Source organism: Rhineura floridana, chromosome 1, assembly GCF_030035675.1.
Source record: "Rhineura floridana isolate rRhiFlo1 chromosome 1, rRhiFlo1.hap2, whole genome shotgun sequence".
In the NCBI taxonomy this organism is placed as follows: domain Eukaryota; kingdom Metazoa; phylum Chordata; class Lepidosauria; order Squamata; family Rhineuridae; genus Rhineura; species Rhineura floridana.
The window spans coordinates 136870722-136891270 of NC_084480.1; the positions used below are offsets into that span (position 1 = coordinate 136870722).

Sequence of the window (20549 nt, forward strand, 5' to 3'; positions counted from 1 at the left end):
GCCACTGATTGATTGATTGATTGATTTCCTGTGTCATTCTTGGAATAGTTTGGGAATGATTGTCATATAATGCAATGCTTGCGTGCATTAGCAGAATAACCAATTCAACTGTTTTTGATTTGGCTTTTAACTTTATAGGCACAGTTTGCGTTTTGATTTCTTTGTTGGTGCCAGATCAAAAAGGCACCAAAAGGGCACCAAAAATATCAATCCAGCAATACTCTCAAGACCCAAATAAGCTGAGTAAGGTGACAGGCAGATTTGATCTTTGTTACTATGCCTTCACTCCACTGAACCCAATACAGTGTTAAGCATTTGTTCTCTGGGCAATGTACAAAAGATTTTTTAAAACTTAAAATATAAAAACACGCAGTTAAAACAACATCAGAATAAGCCAAGATAAAACCAGTAATTGTTGGTCAGTGAAGCATGCTGTGAGACTCACAGACAGGGTTTTTAGCAGAGAGAGTGAAACCTGAAGCAGAAGGGTTAAGCTGTAAGAACAGAGCGCCAGTTTGCCAAGGTCAGCAGCTGGCTGGGAAGCCTGATAAGGTGGGATGCTTGGAAAAACTCAGTGTGGGGGAAAAGTCGTCTGTGAAGAGAACTGTGTCTAATGTCTTTGCCTAGTAAAGACTCTTACAAGAAACTTGCCTGGCCTGGCTTATTTACTGTTCTATGCGACACTTGGATTCTTCCTTGTATGATCTATACACGCACACGCCAACAGGGGTTATGGGCCCAGCTTATCATACAAGGTAACGGGTTCGAGAGCCGTTGACGTGATGTTGTTGCAGAGAGAACCAAAGTGCAAGAAAGAGGCAAGTAAGAGTGGACAACATGGCTGTAAACCTGTCATCCGGGATGCCGATGGAGAGGCTGAATGCGGTAAACTACTCCAGCTGGAAATGGAGAATGAGAGCAGTTCTGATTAAAGAAGATTTGAATGATGTCGTAGAAAACCCCCCTCCGGCAGCTCCTTCAGCAGCGTGGTTGAAGAAAGATGAGAAAGCGAAGGCTTTTATTACTCTGGGGCTGTCTGATTCTCAACTGTTGCTGGTGAGTAATGAGCCGACAGCTAATCAGATGTGGGAGAAGCTAAGAGCCGCTCATGTGCAGCAAACTGCGGGGAGCAGGCTGTGTTTAGCACGGAAACTTTATCAGATGCGTTTTACAGATGAAGTGACTATGACAGAACATCTGGCTGAATTTCGTAGATTAAATGCTGAGCTGCAAGATAGAGGAGTGCATCATAGTGACATTCAGATGGTCTATATACTGTTATCTTCATTTGATCAAAAATGGGATGTCATGGTCTCTAGTCTGGAAACTTTACCCGACGGACATCTGAATTTGGACTTTGTAGAACAGAAACTTCAACAAGAGTGGAATAGAAGACAAGAGAATAAGAAAACTGAGTTAAAAGAGACTGTGGCTGTACAACAACAACAAAATCAAAGAAGCAGGCAAGAGAATAAAATATGTTACTTTTGTGGGTCCCGTGGACATATACAGAGACATTGTTTAAAGAAGAGAAATAACAGGGACTTTGGAAGTCAGAGAACAAGCGTGAACTTTGTTACTCAGGAGGACAATAAACTCATTAACTCTAAGTGGCTTCTCGACAGTGGAGCGTCTAATTGCCTAATCACAGACTCTAGTTTATTTTACACTTCAAAGCCGGCGCAGGAGAAGATTTATCTGGCTGACGGATCGTCTCAGGACGCAATTGCAAAAGGCACGCTCAGGTTGGGTAATCTGGGAACTATATTAACAGATGTGTTATTGGTTTCTGGTTTAAAATATAACATTCTATCAGTAAGAAAATTGGCTCAAATAGGTTGTAAAGTTACATTTGAAGGGGATAGATGTTTTGTGAGAAAGGATGGTGAAATATGCATGCAAGGGAAATTACAGAACCAAATGTTTATGGTTGAGTCCAATCTTGATAAACCCACGTGTGCCTGGATAGGAGTTAATAAAAATAAACATGATAATTGTTTACATGAATGGCACAGAAAATTGGCACACGCACATTTTGAAAAGGTAAAAAACACCCCAAAACATAGTCAAGATTTGAAATTAACACATTGTGAGCATGTGGATGAGTGTGAGGTATGCTATAAAACAAAAATGACTGTGACTCCTGTCAATAAGAGCTGTGAAAGCACGACCACTGAACCCTATCAGCTCATACATGTGGATTTGGCTGGACCTTTCCAGTGCTCAAAAGGTGGAGCAAGGTTTTATTTAGTGATTGTGGATGATTTCTCCAGATTTACACATGTATTCTTATTGAAAAAGAAAAGTGAAGCAGAAGAGAAATTAAAGGCATTTATACAGAGGACAGAGACACAATATGGGGTTGTTATCAAGAATATCAAATCAGATCAAGGTGGGGAATTTACCAGTAATTCATTTAAAACATATTTGGAAAAGAAGGGAATAATACAGAGTCTCACTGCTCCCTTCAGCCCATCCTCCAACGGAACTTCAGAGAGGAGGAACCGGTCATTGCAGGATTCAATGAGAGCCATGCTAGCAGATGCAGATATGAATAACACTTATTGGGGTGAATGTATTCTGTACACTGTTTATATTCAGAACCGCCTTATGCACAGAACAATAGGCATGTCTCCCTATGAGAAACTGACTGGAAGAAAGCCCAGGGTGAAACACATAGAGCGTTTTGGGGCAAAATGCTGGGTACATGTAGCAAAACAGAAAAGGCATGGTAAATTAGGCTCAAGAGCTCAGGCAGGACGCATTTTGGGATTTCAGAATTCATACTATAGAGTTTGGTTGCCTGAGAAACAACAATTAGTGTTAAGCAGAAGCATAAAGGTGATAGATAAACCTTGGAGAGACAGTCAAACAGTGATACTTGAGGGTGCAAGCAAGCAGGAAGCAGCAGATGTTCCTTTTGGGCAGCAAATTCCATTAAGAACTGCATTGACTGATCTAATACACGGTGGCAAACGTACTGTGAAAAGGCTGAGAAGTGAAGACATGGCAATGCAAGATACAGAAATGCCAAGTACAAGTGCAGATGCAGGTACTAGTGCAGGTCCAAGTAAAATTGAGAGTGAGGAAGAAATGGAAATAGATAATGTTAGGAGATCAGAAAGAAAAACGAAAGGTCAACCACCTCAGAGATTCACATTTAATGTAACACAACAGAATAATGAGACAGATGAATATCCTGTAGAATGGGAAAAAGAAGGACCAATAGACAAAGAAACAATGGATCTCATGTGGAAGTTTTGTGTTGAGGAATAAAATATAAATGTATTATCAAATAAAAGTGAACAAAAATGACTCTGTGAAACCTGTGTGAATAAAGAAATAAAGAAACAAAACCTGAATTGAAAATGTAAATAGAAACTGTAAGGAAACAAACCATGTACTATGTATTGTAATGAAAAGTTAATGTTGTAGAAATGTAATAATGAACAATGAAGTTTTGTAATCTGTGAGTCTCAGGTGGGGGCTGTTGGTCAGTGAAGCATTCTGTGAGACTCACAGACAGGGTTTTTAGCAGAGAGAGTGAAACCTGAAGCAGAAGGGTTAAGCTGTAAGAACAGAGCGCCAGTTTGCCAAGGTCAGCAGCTGGCTGGGAAGCCTGATAAGGTGGGATGCTTGGAAAAACTCAGTGTGGGGGAAAAGTCGTCTGTGAAGAGAACTGTGTCTAATGTCTTTGCCTAGTAAAGACTCTTACAAGAAACTTGCCTGGCCTGGCTTATTTACTGTTCTATGCGACACTTGGATTCTTCCTTGTATGATCTATACACGCACACGCCAACAGTAATACCAAACATTTGAAAGATACTTGAATTTTTTTTAATGCTGAAACTAAGGGTTCACCTTTCGTTTGTATTGCCATTTGTAGTATGTTATCTTCCCTAGTCACAGTCAGTATTTTGTCATTCAGATAGTTTACTTTGCTATTGTTCCTGTGTACGTACTGTACTATGCCGTAATTGTTGGGGAGGGGTCTGTTTTGAGGAAGCTGTGTTCTTAGATTTTGCCATTAAGTTTGGAATGGACTTCTGTTTGTTGTACTTAATGTGTGGTGTGGTGAGTGACATTGTCTTGTACTATCCTTGAAAATCTATCTATATATCTAAACTGAACTAAGTGTTAAAAAGTGTTAAAATTCTGCAGACTAAGGGTGCTTCCAGATGGTGTATCCACATGACATTGGCAGCATCAATGCCAGTGCATTTCCCCTCTCCAATTTAATCTGGATTTATCCTTTCCAGGAAAAATCAGGTAAATTTAAAAAAAAATGTTGCCAGTGATTGATTTGCGATATCTGAATGGCCAATTTGCAGTATTAAACCCCTATCTGGCAGCATCCCAAGCTAATGGAATGGGAGAGTGATGTACTTGTACAAAAGCAGAGAGTACAGGATAGGGCATAGGAAAACAGAAGTTGCTGGATCTCATTGTCATCTAATGCCAGAGAGGAAATATTTTTTTTAAAAAAAATTGAATGCAGTTTCCTGAACCCATTATTATTATTATTATTATTATTATTATTATTATTATTATTATTATTATTATTATTATTATTATTATTATTATTATTATTATAATAATAATAATAATAATAATAATAATAATAATAATAATAATCAAAAGGATCATACATCTGCCTTGTTTTCTAACTAGGATACAAACTAGAATAGTACAGTTGGAATGAGCCTATAAGGCCATCTAGTCCAACCCCCTGCTTAGTGCAGGAATCCAACTTAAAGCACAACTGCCAAATGGCTGTCCAGCTGCCTCTTGAATGCCTCCAGTGTTGGAGAGCCTACCACCTCCCTAAGGAATTGGTTCCATTGTTGTACTGATTCAACAGTTAGGAAGTTCAGCCAAAATCTGGCTTCCTGTAACATGAGTCCATTATAATGTGACCTGCACTCTGGGATGATGGAGAAGAGATCCTGGCCTTCCTCTGTGTGACAACCTTTCAAGTACTTGAAGAGTGCTATCATATCTCCCCTCAGCCTTCTCTTCTCAAGGCTAAATGTGTCCAGTTCTTTCAGTCTCTCCTCACAGGGCTTTGTTTCCAGTCCCCTGATCATCCTTGGGCATGATCAACTAGGGCATTTATTTTAAGCTAAAAAGGACATTCAAAATGAAGTTTTGAATAACTGCTTTGTGGGACCAAATTGAGACTCATATGTTTTCTTAATCTGTGGCCAGCTGGATGGCTCTGGAACTTCATAAGCTGGGCAAGACGGTAATGCCCTCTCCTTGTTGTAGGGTTGCTCACTAGCAGTTATTTTCTTTGTTCATTTGATAGATTTGGCACTGGTATTTTTATCAAGTAAACTACATATTCTGTGGTAGTGTGTGTATGTATAGTTGTTCTTATTTTTTTTCTATTTACCCCCTCACACCCTGTACTGGTAGAGGCCCTGCCAAAATGTGCCAGGCCCAATCTCTTAATGTGCCCATACTTGGCAAGCTCCATCCATGTCCTGTCTAAAATTTTATCCTGTGCCAGCCTTAACTATTCAAAACCTGTCCTGACTCCACCCCTTGACCAGTTTTTTTTTAAATAACTAGTTGCTGGTCCTTCCCAGTTGTCTGTCTTCAGAATCTGGCATGCAGAAGAATACAGCCCCTGTACACCAAAGTCCCATGTGTATAATATCTCAGTGTCTTACCTGAAACAAACCATGTTTCCAATATCAAAGTGGCTTCAAATAGGTAGGGATTAGGGAACCTGTGGCCCTCCAAATGTTGTTGCACCCCAACTCCCATCAGCCCAACAAGCATGGCCAATGGACAAGAATGATGGAAATTGTAGTCCAGCAGCATCTAGAAGGTCACATGGTCCCCATCCCTAGGATAGAGCGTGCTAAATTTCCCATCCATCTTTACATCCTTCTACTCCCCTTCTCCACATTTTTGCATCTGACCTTCCAATGTTCATCCATTGTGAGAAACATGGTGGGGGAAGTGAGTTGTTTTGGTATGATGAACTCATTTCTCTGCAACAATCATCAAGTGACACCACCCGAGATGTGGTGTCGCCTGTACTGGCCATTCTTCAGACATATCCTGAAGAAAAAACTGCTGCTGTGAGAGCAGATACACCCTTACCAGTGGGCGAAGTGAAGGGAGGCTTTTGGTTTCATTTGCCTGCTTAACATTCCATCTGTTTGTTTGCAGTATGGTATCTCCATTCAACACAGTGATAACTGGGGGGGGGAAACTTTGTTTATTTTATTTATTTATCTTAATAAAACTTTGTATGCTCGTTTGGTATAAAATGTGCTATTTCAAGTTCAAATAATAGTTTGACTCCTGCAGCCATTTTCAAAAGATGAGGAAAAGGCCAAAGATATTGATGTGTGATATCTGCTTTGAAGACCAATTGACATATTGGAATGAAAGTTCCGGTGTATGTTCATGACCTAATTCCCCATTTGAAGTTCAGACACCAGCTCAATCCACGGATCCAATGTCCTAAAGAAAGAGAGGGGGGAAGGTAAATCCTAATGTAAGGCAAACTCTTCTGTAAGCACAGAGATACCATGATGAAACTTGGTATGTATGTTTAGGACAACATTCTCTGTTTGCTGGTCAAACATAAGCTGGATCAGCATATCCATATTCAAAGGGGGGAGGAAAGCAAAAATGCACTACTTTGTTGTGCTATATCTGAAGTGAGGCCCCTTTTCTTATGAAGTGACCCTATTTATGCTTAACCCCTCAGTCTGTAGGCTGGGCCTGCCTGGGATGGATTAGACCACAGTTCTTCAGCCTTGGGTCCCCAGATGTTGTTGGACTACAACTCTCATCATCCTGGGCATTGACTAAGCTGGCTGGGGTTGATGGGAGTTGTAGTCCAACAACATCTGGGGACCCAAGGCTGAAGAACTGTGGTCTAGACAACTGTAGTGGAGCATGCATTCTGAAATTCTGGAGTTTGCTCTTTCCTTCCTCTGGACCCCTCCCCCAGCAGATGCAGCAAGGCAAGGAAGGTGATGGAAGAGAGGCAGAAGTCCATGAATGTAGCCATCAGCTCCTCGAAAGAGGAACACTCCATTTACACCCTTTAAATCTAGTGCTGTGGGAAGCCAGACTAGCCAAGGTTATTCCTCTTTGTCTCTCATCCTTTTTCTACCCTTCCAGTCTGACCACTTGCCTGGAGGGAATGTATCCTTTACCTTCAAATCTATCAGATTCTCCATTCAACTGTTCAGCGCTGGCCCCTTTAACTCCTTCCTGAGTGATCTCTGGGGATGAGCACATGGAATTTTATCTGGGCAGAACATACATACATACATACTGTTATGAGCATGGGGGGGGGGCTGGAATGGATGACTTCTGTGGGTCACCTTTCCAGCCTCTGATTTGGAATCCTATGCCTGGGAGGCTGGCTCTGCTAGCCAGATGAATCTCCTTTGTTAATCAAATAGAGTGGCTAGGTAGTTAATGGTCCTATTTAGTTGCCCCCCTAGGAAGATACTTTTTGTCATTTTAAACTCTACTGGAGGAGAGTCTCTCCCCCCACTCCTGGGAGGGCAGAAGTGTGTTTGGAACTGGAAGTGTGTGTTCTAGAGGAGAACTAGGGCGGCAGGCATGGGCAGAGGCTGGCTCCCTGCATCGTGGCGATAGGATGCCCCTGCACCTAGATGGAAAAGCTGGATATTAGACTGCTGATGCCTTGAACCCCTCCACCCTAAGCTCAGGTTGGAATGTGTGTACATAAATAAACCATATTTCATAAAGACACCGCAGTCTTCGCTGACCTTCTTCCCAAAGGAAACCAAACCCTGGATGGGCGCAGGGACCCCCTGAAATCTCACCGCTCGGAGATTGGGGGAGGCGCGCAACAATACAAACAAACAAAATGAGAGTGATTAGTTAGGTATCAGGGCCAGCTCAGCCATTAGACAGACTGAGGCAGTTGCCTCAGGCAAATGATGTTAGATGTCATAAATGGGTAGCAAATTGTTATGTATTTAATATATTATTGTTAAATTTTTACTGCTGGAGGGACTGGGGGATTTTTCTGTCTCATATGTCAAAATAATTTGGCTAAGAGAGAAGAGGGATTTGCTGCTCCAATTCAAGCAGCAAAATGTCTTAGGCCAGCCTTTGTGGGTACATGTCTACTAAATATCCCATAGCCCCAATCCACAGGTGCCTGTGATCAGTAGAAGACTGCATTGTTCAGAGCAGTTTGTGAGGATCATTATATGCTCACCTTAACAACAGAGAGCTGTGGTGACTGGGAAGGACAAATGGTAGATAAGGTTTAGAAGGGGAGGCGTGGATGAAAAAGTAAGGGAAAAAAAGACTTATTTTAATGCCGGCAAGGGTATACCCTGCTTGATTCTCCACCGTGCTCTGCACCATGCTCTGCCCCACAGCATTTCTATTCCTGTGCGCCATAAATACCTGCTGCCTGTGCCACATGTGACCTCCATGTGGCAGGTTTCCTGTCTGCCTGTCTGACTCTGAGGTCCCAGAATTCCAGCTTACTCCATGATGAACAAACTGAACCCAAATTAGGACAATGCAGCTAAGAACAAGTCTGGCTGGGGAGATGGGGGATAAGGAATGGGTTTAGCCCTCACCCACAGTGATGTGAGTTCTGGAATACAATCCTTTACTTTCTACCATACAAATAATTGGATGCCACTAAATTCCTATGAAAATAAATATGGAAGAGGAAAGGAAAAGCAGTCAGGCACACCTTGGAGTGCAAATGTAGGTGCAACCTAGAACATGCATAACAGAGAGCCAGTGTAGTGCAGTGATTCTCTTTGCGATCACTCGTGACTCAGTAAGATTTTCTTCCAAAATAAAGTCTTTAACAAAGGATCCATCTGAATCTGTATCCACCGCCGATATACCAGTTCATGACTAGGGGCTTCTGGATTTCACAGTCCTGCCCCCGTCGCCATTTGCCGATTGCCATGGGACTTTTGTTATGGAAGATGCCTGTGCGTGAATTTGTTTTATGTGGGGAGATCGGCGCACCACGATCAACACACAATCTTGACAGAAAAAGGCTTTGATCCAATGGCATGGATACCACAATGATTGGAAGTCTTTTATCTGCTGCAGCCTTCATCCGCCTTCACAGCCGCTGTAACATCCACATTGTTATCCTCCGCCTGTTCTGCTGTTGAGGACATTTTTGGATTATTCTTTGTCTGGTTCCTCTCCCTTGACCTTACCGCCATGGGTGAACCTGCTGGGAGTACATGACTCCTGACAGCATCACTCACAGGGTTCATTGGAACACACAAGCCCACTCACCACTACAAGGTGACAATCCAGCAAGGGGGCAGTAATTATAGGACCTGAGAGACCAGGGTTCAAATCCCCACTCTGCCATGATGTGTACTGCGTGACCTTAGGCCAGTCACTGTCTCTCAGTCTAATCTGCCTCACAGGGTTGTTGCGAGGATAAAATGCAGAGGAGGAACACCATGTATACCACTTTGAGCTCCTTGGAGGAAAGGTGGGATATAAATGTCAATTTATTATTATTAGTATTAGTATTATACTAACACCTAACAGAGCCTCATCTGAATGTCTGCAACCAAAGTCCTGCACTCCATCTTAAGACTGGGACCAGATGCAGATTCCATGGCTTCACCACAAGTCAACTTTTTCACTCCCCACCATCTTTGCTTTGTTTATCACCAGCCTGATGAAAAATTCCGCAAAAATGCAAAAGCTGGCATACCATTTTGTGACATTTTGGTTGGCCTAATAAAAGTACTGCCCTAATATAGATTTTGTTTCCCTTTCTTCTTATGGACCAACACTTTTTAATATGGCCTTTACTTTTTGTGTGTGAAGGAACATTGTGCAGACTAGCCTGTCTTCCATGACTGGAACTGGCAAGACCAGTTCATGATGTGTCCGTTGGCAATATTACACAGGGAGGGGCATTTGGCTAATTAGTATGAATGCTTGGGACCTTCCAGTGGGCATCTGAAGGGCTACTGTTGGGAACAGAGTGCTGGGGGGGAAGCTCAGATTGGGCTTTAGCCTGAGCCTATCAGGCCATTCTTATGTGATGCGAGAGGCGAGTCGGTGGGACCACTAAAGGGACCGATCCAATCTCTCACGTTACACTCAGCGACCCGCTCTTTTAAGAGGCGTGCTCATCCTCCACGTGCTCACGATGAGTGACTGAAATACATAAACAGAGCAGCGACAGAAACAGCAGAGGGAAGCCGCGGTTGACCGATAATAACCTCCACTGTACGGCGCCGGCGGAATCTATATAAGGCGCTCCGGGTTCAAAAATCTCCTGGTTTTCTGGAGTCTTCGTGGGGGAGCTTGCAGAAAAGGAGGCAGCTCTTACAGCCCCCCACCCCTCCCGCCGCAAAAAACAAAACAAACTATAACCCCATCGCCCCGCAGGACTATCGGGCTTTGTGTTTTGCTTTTACATTCTCATTCGAAGCGGACAGAAAGACACCCGCTGATCAAACTGGCGAGCAGGTAAGGATGGCAAAATGGGAAGCTTGTGGAGGGCAGCGCTGTTGGAGTAGGGAGGAAGAGAGGAGATTTTGATGTTCAGGTGGTTTGCTGTTGTGAAAATTAACATTCCCCAAAAAGCTGGCTCGGGGCTTTCCCTTTCTCAGCCCAGCCACACTGAAAGCCTGGGACGTTGTTTGCGTCTGTGTAGCTTGCACGAAAGACGCCGGTTGGGTTAAGATGAGATCCCACACAGACACATTGGCGTCGAAGGCGACTCAGTCGCGGGACCTATCCTGTTCATTCTTCACCTCCCAGTGTGAAAAAAGGTCAAGAGTAGAAAAGCAGATCTCTGAGGATGTGTAGAGTGCTTTTTCTACCTTAGTTAGAAACCACTGCCGACCACCCCCGCCCCGCCCCGCCGCATCTGTGATCTAGGGAGGATGTGGGGACAAGTCTTCCGAGCACGGTTCAGCGCCCCGGCACCTCTTTTGTTTGAGTTGACTGTGGGATACAGATACGGGAAGGAAGGTGAACTCATTTGGACAAGGCAAAGAAGGAAGAGAGAAGCGGAGCTGGACCAGCATGTTTGGCCAGAAACAGAAATAGTTAGGAAGCTCTAGAGCAACGCCTTGTAACTTGAGGTATTTTTTCAGTGGGTGTCTTTAATTTTTTCTTTCTCTCCTTCGTGCCCCTTGTTCCTGTGTCAAAACAATGCATTTCAACTCTTCAGGATTCATTTGAGAAGCCGGGATTGAGGGGAGGGAAGGAGGGCGCGCGCCTAACACTTTTAAACGAGCCTTCGGGCATCTTACAAAGAACTAAGATTTCTTGTGGCAGAAACCTTTCCTGAAGTAGAGCCCGCTTCATCGGAGGGTGGGGGATTCCTGTTTTTCTAATTTCTCCCCTCTTCCCTCCCCCCTTCGCGCTGCTGCTTTATCAGAAGACGCCTCCAGTTGGGGCTGCTGAGGCAAGAAGAAGAAAAAGCTGTGGGGGGAGACATACAGACAGAGCTGTTCCAAGTAGCTAGAAATGACCGAGAGTAACCTCGGGTATGTGCGACAGCTTAATGAAAGCCATCAGCCTGGAAAAAAAAATAAAGTGCAGATCTATCTTATTTTATGAATTTTACAAAATGAGGAGGAGGAAGATGATGACAATGATGATAATATTATTAATAATAACAATAGCAGCAGCAGCAGCAATAATAAATAATAATGATTTTTAAAACGATCTGCTGTTTGGCCATGGCTGTGTTGTGAAACTCAGTGTTTCCTTCCCTATTCTTCATGAGTCAGGGCTGAACAGGAACTGGGAGGATGGCTTTGCAGAATAAAAGGCAGCCCTAGGGAACTGGGTTGCAATGCTTCTCCCCCCCCCCCGCAAAGTTATGTACAGTGTGATCTTTCTAATCCATCCATCTAGGGACATTGTAAATATTTGAACAAAAGGCTAAGGATGGGTAAATGGGAGTTTGGTATCTTATGTATAAGGTTGTGTTTGGGGATTAGGTTAACAGAGCCTGAGTTCAAATCCCCACTCAGCCATGAAGCTTGCTAGGTGACATTAGGCCACCAGTCAACCTGACCTACCTCATAGAGTTGTTGTGAGGATCAAATGGGATGGAGGGGGAACCATGTATCAAACTCCACTCTTGAGTTCCTTGAAAGAATGAATGAATGTGATAAATAAGTATAATAATAATAATAAACTTTATTTCTACCCCGCCCTTTTTCCAATAGGACTCAGAGCGGCTTACAACTAAAAACAACACCATTAAAACATACAGAGTATATTATTAAAAAAGAATTAAACTATGAGAAAAATTAAAACCATAAAATAGAGGTTAAAAACAGCGGACAATTTAAAATAATAAAATCATATAATGTAATCACCAAACCTATGACACTTAATCCTGGTCGTTCTCTATCCCAAATGCCCATTGAAATAAAACAGTCTTTACTTGTCGCCGGAAAGATGGCAAGGAGGGAGCTGATCGCACCTCACTCGGAAGGGAGTTCCACAGCCTAGGGGCGGCCACCGAAAAGGCCCTATAGTGATAAAAAAAAGTTCAGTTTGGCTATCAGGAGTTTTGTTGCAGTTCAGGTTTTTTGGAAAACCTACTTAGAAATATTTTTTATGAAACTTGTGTATAAATCCTGTCAAGTGTGTCCACAAAAATATTTTTTTGGGGGGGTTGCAAAGTCTATGAACTGTTACTGTAGGTCATTCGGAACCCACTCCACCCACCATTACATTTAGAATTCCAGAATTCTGGAGGACAGGCACCCCCATTTATCCCCCCCAGAAACCCTTGGATCCTACACTATCTAGGTGCTTGTGCACACTGTGTTGTAAACCGCCCAGAGAGCTTCGGCTATGGGGCAGTATACAAATGTAATTAATAATAATAATAATAGACCAACTGTGGTTTCCCAGCATGAATACCTCCAACAAAGTAATGTTTGCATGACTGGCAAACGTGACAGTCCACATATGGGTTCCATGCTATTTCCTTCTTGGGAATTATTCTCAATTACACCACCTTTCCTACAAGGTGTTCTGGGTGGCACATGCCGTTTTATCTTCACATCAACACTGTGGGATAGATGAGACTGACAGGTAGTGACTGGTCCAAGACGATGCAGTGAGCTTTGTGGCTGAGCAGGGCTTTGAACCCCAGATTCCCTAGCCTGGAACAAGTCCAACAGTGTAGCCACTACCACATACTACCTCTTGAAGTCACAAGAGCAAACTCTGTGTCAAGCATGACATGGTTCTAAGTGAAATGGCACAGGGCTAGCGCTGGCAGCCATCTAAGATGAAGATGATTCCAAAAAGTTTTAATTAAAACTCTGGTGACTTGATATGTCTACTTCATTCTTAAGTCCTGCTCCACATTAGAAATCCAGTTCTTGGTTTCTTCACATGCAAGCAGAGCAGAACTCTTCTGTAAAATCCACGTACTGTCAGAGACCTTAGACTACTATTTTGTTGCATTTTTAAGTTGTTTCCTGAGTTAAACACACACAAACATATATACAATACCTGCATTTAGAAAGCTAGGAATTGTAAAGAAAATGGGCAAAGCTCAAGTTAGTGCTGAATGAAACTTTTATTTTTGCAAAGATATAAAAAGCCAAACAAGGTTTAAATAAAATCTTCCTTGGAGATAATGGAGTCAAATGTTCTTTTTATTTAAGGAACACCTTTTTCCAGAACAGTGATGGGCAGCCTGTAGCCCTCCAAATGTTGCTGGATTATGACTCCCATCATCCCTGACCATTAGCCATTCTGACTGGGGCTGATGGGAGTTGGAGTCCTATAATATCTATAGGCTGCCTGCTGCTGTTCAAGAAGGAATTCTATAGAGAGCGCCTTGTTGATGTTGTTCTTCATATGCAGAAAACTAGCAGACTAGGGAGGCATTTTAGCCTAACCTGCCGCCCAGAGTTCTCCTATTGCAGGAAGGATTGCCCTGCATGATTTTGCTGATTGTACAGATCAGTTCTTCCTACTTGTAATGTAGTTTCCCCACATCCTAGAACGTCCCTTATCCTGACCATTCCCTCCCCCCAACTCCTCTACTACATGAGCTTCTATCTCCTTGTTCTGATTTGCTATTCTGCGGCCTTGTGCAATTCCATCTGCTTTTGTTCTTCTAAAGAGGGCCCTCAAGGTGTCCACGGTACAGCGTCCGAGTGTTCTTGGTTCATCCAAGGCCACAGTGTGGGACAGCAGATCTGGGCTGGCTAGTTCTCCATGTGAACTGAACATGCTTCCTACGATATGTCTCAGAACCCCCTGCGTATCTGCCACAGGAAAGTCAGCATGAAAAGGATTTCTAAAGTCTGAAAAGCCAGGAGTGGATGTTATTGAGCAAACAAAAGTAGAAGTCTCATGGCTCATCCTCCTGCCACCTGACCCTCACTGCATTATAAGTATTCCTGTCCCTGCCAAGAATCAGTCAGAGAAATTATGAGGGAGGGGAAGGAAACCCATAACTCGAAGGTACACATTTAGTACTAGCAGGTGTGACAGGGAAGGGAGGAGGAAGGTCTGGTGCTATTAGGAGCAGCCACTCAATTCCACTTGAGAGGGAGGGTGGAGGCAGGGCACCTCTATCTCTTCCCTCCATGGGTGTTTGCAAGCTCCTTCCCACCCCCCTCCACATTGTATCAAGCACAACTCATAGTAGGCAGGCATGAAGGGAGAATAGGATGACCCTGTGGAGGAGAGGGACTAGAGACTTGAGCCTCTGCTTCTCCTGGGACTGCAGATGATTTTGAACATATGGGTATCCTGACCTAATCAATCAATTTATTGTATGGTCACAGACCTAATAAGACAAATCATCAGATAAAAGAAAACAGTCTATAAAACATTTAAAATATACAATAAATATAAATATGACTTTAAAATGGAACATTAGTTTGAAAGAGGACCATCTTGCATATTCTATGAACTGAAAAAAGGAACTTAGTTACTAGCTCTGTGGTCATCTTGTTAGTATCAGCCAAAAGATGTTTCAAATACAGTAGGGCTCCGCTTTGCGGCGCTCCTCTGGGCAGCGTTCCACTGATAAGGCGGTTGTCAATTGCAGAAAGGCCCCGCTCCTATGGTGCTTGTTCCACTTTTAAGGCGTTTTTTGGGCGTCGGGCACCATTTTAGACAATGTTAGTCAATGCGTTCTGCTTTATGACGGATTTTGCTTTATGGCTGTGGTCTGGAACGGAACCTGCCGTATGAGCGGGGCCCTACTGTACCAGTCCAAAGACCTACCAGGAAAATTTTCCATAATAGGACCAAGAAATCTAGTACATTCTTCCCTATAAAAATTACAAGCAAAAAAGACATGAGCCAGGGATTCAACATCCGCATCGCTACAGGAGCATAACCGATTTTCATAAGGCACACCTTGATACTGTCCTCCTAGTATTGCTGAAGGGAGACAATTAAATCTGCCTCTGGAAAAGGCATGTCGGTATTTTGGGATGGTCAAATTATCCAGATATGTAGGGTGCTTAAGGAATTCAAAGCTCAGATCTAAATACAAAGGTGAACAGGTTTTACGAGCATTTGACACAGAGTATTGAAAATAAAGCGAGGACCTGGAACCCTTAACTTTAGTAAAAAAAAGTTGCTTCTAGAGGCTAACTGCACAGGGAAAACAGCAATGTAAAAGATCAACAACGTGATTCCTAACGGTCAGTTTTTCCCCTTAAGTGTAATTTTTAAAAAAACAAACCTCTGTGAAAGTCAGTTTCATTTTTCATATCTGCAGCATTAGTCTTTGCAGCATATGATAATAGACCAGCTAAAGAAAGTTATGTACGAAAGAAAGCATGTACGACTATCTGCCTGTTGGACAGAAGTCGTGGGTATGCTCTCGGTGCAATGAGCTCCTGGCTCTCCGGGAACGACTTCATTTCCTTGAGGCCAAGGTGGCAGACCTGGAAAAGCTGAGAGAGGCAGAGAGGTGTGTGGAAGAGGCCTTCAGGGACATTATAGCTGTGTCCCACTCCAACGATGATAGCTCTCCTGCTATCATGGACAACGATGGTCTCGGGGAAGGAGAGCATCCAGCTGAGGAAGAGGGAAACGATCCCTTAGAAGGGACCCATTCCTTGGGGGATGAGCAGCTATCCTCTCGTGCCGAGGATATATCTCCAGGGGGTGGAGGGATCCTTGTAGTGGGTGATTCGATCATTAGGAACATAGACAGTGGGGTGTGTGATGGGCGTGTAGACCGCAAGGTGTTTTGCCTGCCTGGTGTGAAGGTTGCGGATATCGCCCATCGTTTAGATAGTTTGGTAGACAGTGCTGGGAAGGAGTCAGTGGTCGTGGTGCACGTTGGCACCAACGACATGGGGAAATGCAGCCGTGAGGTCCTGGAAGCAAAATTTAGGTTGCTAGGTAGGATCCTGAAAGCCAGGACCTCCAAGGTGGCTTTCTCTGAAATGCTACCGGTTCCACGCGCAGGACCAGCCAGACAGGCCCAGCTTCGCAGTCTCAATGCGTGGATGAGACGATGGTGTCGGTTGGAAGGGTTTGGATTTGTTAGGCACTGGGGAACATTTTGGGACAAGCCGGGCCTGTACAAAAGGGACGGGCTCCCCTTGAACCAGAATGGAACCAGACTGCTGGCACTTAAAATTAAAAAGGTGGCAGAGCAGCTTTTAAACTGACTGAGGGGGGAAACCCGACAGGAGCTGAGAAAGGTCCGGTTCGGAATAAACCTCCCCCCTGGGATAAAAACCAAAGAAATGATGAAATTTTAAAAGGGGTAGGCCTAGAAGTAGGCATTGTGAGAGCAGGGGCACAGGATATAAATTCAGAAGAGCAAAATTACCACAGGCCAAACCACAAGTGCCAAAGACACTTGAAGAGAGACACTGCTTACAAGTGCCTGTACGCTAATGCTAGGAGCCTGCGAACCAAGATGGGAGAACTGGAGTGCTTGGTCTTAGAGGAGAGCATTGATATAGTGAGCATAACGGAGACCTGGTGGAATGGAGAAAACCAGTGGGATACAGTTATCCCTGGATATAAACTATATCGGAAGGACAGGGAAGGACGCATTGGTGGCGGAGTCGCTCTATACGTGAAAGAAGGCATTGAATCCAGCAAGCTCGAAACCCCAAAAGAGGCAGACTCCTCCACAGAATCGTTGTGGGTGGTGATACCATGCCCCAGGAGGGACAATACTGGGAACGATCTATCGTCCCCCTGATCAACATGCTCAGGGAGACCTTGAGATGAGATATGAAATTGAGGAAGCATCCAAACTAGGAAATGTGGTAGTAATGGGTGACTTCAACTACCCGGACATAGACTGGCTGCATATGTGTTCCAGTCATGACAAAGAAGCAAAGTTTCTAGATATTCTAAATGACTATGCCCTAGACCAGTTGGTCATGCAACCGACCAGAGGGACGGCAACCCTGGACTTAATCCTCAGTGGGGACCGGGACCTGGTGCAAGATGTAAGTGTTGTTGAACCGATTGGGAGCAGTGACCACAGTGCTATTAAATTAAACATACATGTAACTGGCCAATTGCCAAGAAAATCCAACACGGTCACATTTGACTTCAAAAGAGGAAACTTCACAAAAATGAGGGGATTGGTAAAAAGAAAGCTGAAAAACAAAGTCCAGAGGGTCACATCACTCGAAAATGCTTGGAAGTTGTTTAAAAACACTATATTAGAAGCTCAACTGGAGTGCATACCGCAGATCAGAAAAGGTACCGCCAGGGCCAAGAAGATGCCAGCATGGTTAACGAGCAAAGTCAAGGAGGCTCTTAGAGGCAAAAAGCCTTCCTTCAAAAAATGGAAGTCTTGTCCAAATGAAGAAAATAAAAAAGAACACAAACTCTGGCAAAAGAAATGCAAGAAGACAATAAGGGATGCTAAAAAAGAATTTGAGGAGCACATTGCTAAGAACATAAAAACCAACAACAAAAAATTCTATAAATACATTCAAAGCAGGAGACCATCTAGGGAGACAATTGGACCCTTGGATGATAAGGGAGTCAAAAACGTACTAAAGAACGATAAGGAGATTGCAGAGAAGCTAAATGAATTCTTTGCATCTGTCTTCACAGTGGAAGATATAGGGCAGATCCCTGAACCTGAACTAACATTTGCAGGAAGGGATTCTGAGGAACTGAGACAAATAGTGGTAACGAGAGAGGAAGTTCTAAGCTTAATGGACAATATAAAAACTGACAAATCACCGGGCCCGGATGGCATCCACCCGAGAGTTCTCAAAGAACTCAAAGGTGAAATTGCTGATCTGCTAACTAAAATATGTAACTTGTCCCTCGGGTCCTCCTCCGTGCCTGAGGACTGGAAAGTGGCAAATGTAACGCCAATCTTCAAAAAGGGATCCAGAGGGGATCCTGGAAATTACAGGCCAGTTAGCTTAACTTCTGTCCCTGGAAAACTGGTAGAAAGTATTATTAAAGCTAGATTAACTAAGCACATAGAAGAACAAGCCTTGCTGAAGCAGAGCCAGCATGGTTTCTGCAAGGGAAAGTCCTGTCTCAGTAACCTATTAGAATTCTTTGAGAGTGTCAACAAGCATATAGATAGAGGTGATCCAGTGGACATAGTGTACTTAGACTTTCAAAAAGCGTTTGACAAGGTACCTCACCAAAGGCTTCTGAGGAAGCTTAGCAGTCATGGAATAAGAGGAGAGGTCCTCTTGTGGATAAGAAATTGGTTAAGAAGCAGAAAGCAGAGAGTAGGAATAAACGGATAGTTCTCCCAATGGAGGGCTGTAGAAAGTGGAGTCCCTCAAGGATCGGTATTGGGACCTGTACTTTTCAACTTGTTCATTAATGACCTAGAATTAGGAGTGAGCAGTGAAGTGGCCAAGTTTGCTGACGACACGAAATTGTTCAGGGTTGTTAAAACAAAAAGGGATTGCGAAGAGCTCCAAAAAGACCTCTCCAAACTGAGTGAATGGGCAGAAAAATGGCAAATGCAATTCAATATAAACAAGTGTAAAATTATGCATATTGGAGCAAAAAATCTGAATTTCACATATACGCTCATGGGGTCTGAACTGGCGGTGACCGACCAGGAGAGAGACCTCGGGGTTGTAGTGGACAGCACGATGAAAATGTCGACCCAGTGTGCGGCAGCTGTGAAAAAGGCAAATTCCATGCTAGCGATAATTAGGAAAAGTATTGAAAATAAAACAGCCGATATCATAATGCCGTTGTATAAATCTATGGTGCAGCCGCATTTGGAATACTGTGTACAGTTCTGGTCGCCTCATCTCAGAAAGGATATTATAGAGTTGGAAAAGGTTCAGAAGAGGGCAACCAGAATGATCAAGGGGATGGAGCGACTCCCTTACGAGGAAAAGTTGCAGCATTTGGGGCTTTTTAGTTTAGAGAAAAGGCGAGTCAGAGGAGACATGATAGAAGTGTATAAAATTATGCATGGCATTGAGAAAGTGGATAGAGAAAAGTTCTTCTCCCTCTCTCATAATACTAGAACTCGTGGACATTCAAAGAAGCTGAATGTTGGAAGATTCAGGACAGACAAAAGGAAGTACTTCTTTACTCAGCGCATAGTTAAACTATGGAATTTGCTCCCACAAGATGCAGTAATGGCCACCAGCTTGGACGGCTTTAAAAGAAGATTAGACAAATTCATGGAGGACAGGGCTATCAATGGCTACTAGCCGTGATGGCTGTGCTCTGCCACCCTAGTCAGAGGCAGCATGCTTCTGAAAACCAGTTGCCGGAAGCCTCAGGAGGGGAGAGTGTTCTTGCACTCGGGTCCTGCTTGCGGGCTTCCCCCAGGCACCTGGTTGGCCACTGTGAGAACAGGATGCTGGACTAGATGGGCCACTGGCCTGATCCAGCAGGCTCTTCTTATGTTCTTATGTGAAATTTATTTGTTGCCCTTGTATTTTATAAGTACCCAGAAGTCTCCAGCTTCTAGAGAAGTAGCCATGTTAGTCTGTTCCAGCAAAAACAAACCAGGGGTTGCATCCAGAGAGCTTCTACCCAGAGTGGACCCAGTGAAATGAATGGACCTAAGTTAGCCATGCCCATTAATTTCAGTGAGTCTACTCCAAGTATGGCTAATGCTGAAATTGTATCACCTTAAAGACTAGCATAAACTTTTGAGGACTATGGTCCATTTCATCAGAGGCAAAGTGTTTCCACTGACTTTAGTGGGTTTAATCCAGGTAGTGAAATTTCTCCTAAATGAATTTCTTGCTGCTGGACTTCTTCCAATGAAGTCTGTCTATGGCTGGAGTCATAGGCAACATCCTGCAAATAGAACAATCAGTGGAAGCTGACCCTGTTTCCATTTTGGAAGGGGAAAAGGACATTAAAATACATTATTTATTTCATTTATATCCCACTTTTCTTCCAAGTCACCATAGCAGTGTGACTGATTCTCTTCCTGATGCCATTTTGACCGCACACCAAACCTGTGAAGCAGGTTAGGCTGAGATATGAGTGGCCCAAGATCACCAAGTGAGCTTAAAGGCTGACTGGAGATTTTGAACCTAACTCTTCCTGGTCCTAATCTGACACTCCAACCACTACACCCCATT

General features: G+C 43.6%; 1 protein-coding gene across 2 annotated transcripts in view; it reads left to right on the forward strand.

Annotated features, from left to right (window-relative positions):
• The first annotated feature begins 10205 nt into the window (after positions 1 to 10205).
• ABCA1 (ATP binding cassette subfamily A member 1) overlaps positions 10206 to 20549 on the forward strand; it is a 134493-nt gene continuing 124149 nt past the window's right edge. Inside the window, exon 1 of one of the 2 annotated variants that reach the window (XM_061633173.1) lies at positions 10206 to 10488. The gene's annotated coding sequence lies outside the window, so the exon portion shown is untranslated. Of the gene's footprint in view, positions 10489 to 11087; positions 11109 to 20549 lie in introns of those variants that run through there. The other variant, XM_061633193.1, reaches the window with a different exon arrangement.